At 33.9% G+C, this 2500-nt stretch overlaps 1 long non-coding RNA gene across 1 annotated transcript in view; it reads right to left on the bottom strand.

The window, feature by feature from the left end:
- Positions 1 to 2026: 2026 nt before the first annotated feature.
- The window catches only part of LOC137616224 (uncharacterized), a 2316-nt gene continuing 1842 nt past the window's right edge, over positions 2027 to 2500 (bottom strand). The window contains exon 3 of the long non-coding RNA XR_011039349.1: positions 2027 to 2500. This exon is cut by the window's right edge and continues 49 nt beyond it. This is a non-coding gene — a long non-coding RNA (uncharacterized lncRNA).

The raw sequence follows: 2500 nt of genomic DNA, 5'->3' as shown, positions 1-2500 counted from the left end.
TCCTCTAAGAAAGCACGGGAGGAACTCAATAACTAGATGGCTTGTGCAACCCAAAATAACACTAGCGAGAGTTAACGATAACTTAACACCATTTCTACGTTAAAACCATTCCCTTAAATTGACTACGTTAATAAAGAATGCCAAATAAAAGTATTTACTTTTGTTAGGAACTTATGAACTTTATTATAGAATTATTTGAATTAGTTATAAAAAGTAAACTTAAAATATAAATCCAGGTTTTTAAACATTGTTTTCCATTGGTGAATTAAGCCATAGCCGGGATTCCCTTTTGACAATAGATCTTTGGGTGAATGTTTAAAATATTTTCATTGTTCATTACTTTCCTTGCAGTCTATTTCCTTTTCTTACTGTTTTTTATTCCATGTTGGAACCCCAGGTCTTACAGCATCCAGCTTTTCTAACTTGGGGTGTAGCTAAGCCGCCAAAAACAACAACAACATTAGTTATAATTTAAAAAAAAAAAAAAAAAACTGAATTTGTAAAACTAGAAAGGAACAACAAATAAATGATAAGTTAATATGGCAGTACAATGAATATCAAACACCCACCCCCTTTACATACAGAAGCGGAAGTAAGATATATGAAGACATGGAGCAACACTTAAAGGGTGTTGCTTTGAATCTTAAATGCATGTATATTTTCTATTCCACATTCTCTGCAAAGTATGTCTAATGAAGTGCGGACATTTCATGGGAAAGTATTAATACAAAAGGATAAAGATGACTTCATATTTTAAGGTCACACTTTTAAGTGTTAATTTGCAATCTATCATAAGTGAATTTTCGGGAGCTAGTACAAGTACTTATTTCATATGACAGATTTGCTTATGTAGAAATACAAATTTCAATACTAAAGTATCACACAAAATGGATAGGCAAAACCTAAAATGGATGAGCAAAACTAACTCAATAACTGGAGAGAGAGAGAGAGAGAGAGAGAGAGAGAGAGAGAGAGAGAGAGAGAGAGAGAGAGAGAGAGAGAGAGAGAGAGAGCGCAATATGATATGAAAATAATAAGCTTACGTCTCGCCATTTTCATTATCCAAAGTCCTAAACAACCGGGCCTCATCTCAAAACATCAGATCTTATAATGCGCCTTACCGGTAGGCTATTATCATTACCCAAGACCTAACTATATCCCTCATCATTCCTCTTAATATTCCTAAGGGTACAATAAGCTCCGCCATTATTCCTTCTTCAACGTCCTTTTTTCCCCCTTCCATATTTCTAGGGCCATAGAAGCTACCATTTTACTCTCCTGGGGGTCTTGTCCCAGGGGAAACAGGTGGGAAGCTGCCCATTTACTTGTTCTTCCGTTTATTTGGATAGCAATGATATCTGAATAGAAATTCCCTTGACACTTGTTTTCCTCGTATTTCATTTCTTACATCGTAAGTTCAGAAAAAATGAAAATACCATATTGTCACATACCAGAATGCTTACTTCCATACTTTTCCTCTTCAATTCCCTTAATAAAAATTGTCACTTTACAGAATCCATTACTTCCGTACCTTTGTTTTGCAATTTCCTAACTTCGAAAAAATGGACAGTCCAAGTGTCTCGTTCAGGCTTTGATGATGAAAGGTTTCCTTTTGAAAAAATATTAAATAATTCTAGTTTGATTTAGTTGAAACAGATAGGGAGGTCTATCGGTCAATAAGAATTTATATAATTAACATCATTGCAAGTAACAGGATTGAAGTAATTAATATCCATAAGTTTTAAATAGAAGCAGGAAGGACTATATCAATCAAAAAATTAAATATCTAAATAATTTTTTAAAAATCTATTTCAAGTAACAGGATTGACTTTCCAGTTTGACGACCGCAAAAATTATGAAAGCAAAAAAAGTTTCCGATGCCGTTTGTTATGCTTTTAGAAATAATAAATAATTTTTTAGAGAAATTGAAAATAAAGTTTTGACTTTTTAAAGTTTATTTCCTTTGAATTTGTTCAGGACAAAATATTGAAAAAAAAAATCATAAGTTATGGCTAGTGAAAGCAGTTTATTTCCTTTCACAAAGATCTATAAAAAAAAAATTCCAATTTTGAAATGCTTCCTAGTGCTACCTTTAATAAATATCCCTCATGCCGGAGACACCAAATTCACATGGGTAACTATCCATCCTTCCACGCGTAGTTCCAGTGCCTTTGTTACTGCGTTTCAGCAAATTCCAGGCACTTTCAATTTGTCGTGAATGAGCTCCAGTGATAAGATCTACAAAGTTTCGTCATTTACTGTTAAATCTTTAAAAGTTGTACCTAGAAAAACTATTTTTCCCATATGCCTTCCACAAGTCGCTAACAATCGTACAACCTGGTAAAAGGTTTTCAATTATGCATCTCGTGTACTCCGATCTCTTCACTCTACGGCATATTGAAAGAAGTCTAGTTTCTTCACAAACTCCTCCAAACACTCACTGTTCCTTCAGCGTTCTTCCTCGATTGCTCTTTTAGCATAGACTAATTTCCACGGTGCA

Source organism: Palaemon carinicauda, chromosome 22 (genome assembly GCF_036898095.1).
Source record: "Palaemon carinicauda isolate YSFRI2023 chromosome 22, ASM3689809v2, whole genome shotgun sequence".
Classification (NCBI taxonomy): Eukaryota; Metazoa; Arthropoda; class Malacostraca; order Decapoda; family Palaemonidae; genus Palaemon; species Palaemon carinicauda.
This window is presented reverse-complemented; position numbering and strand designations above follow the sequence as displayed.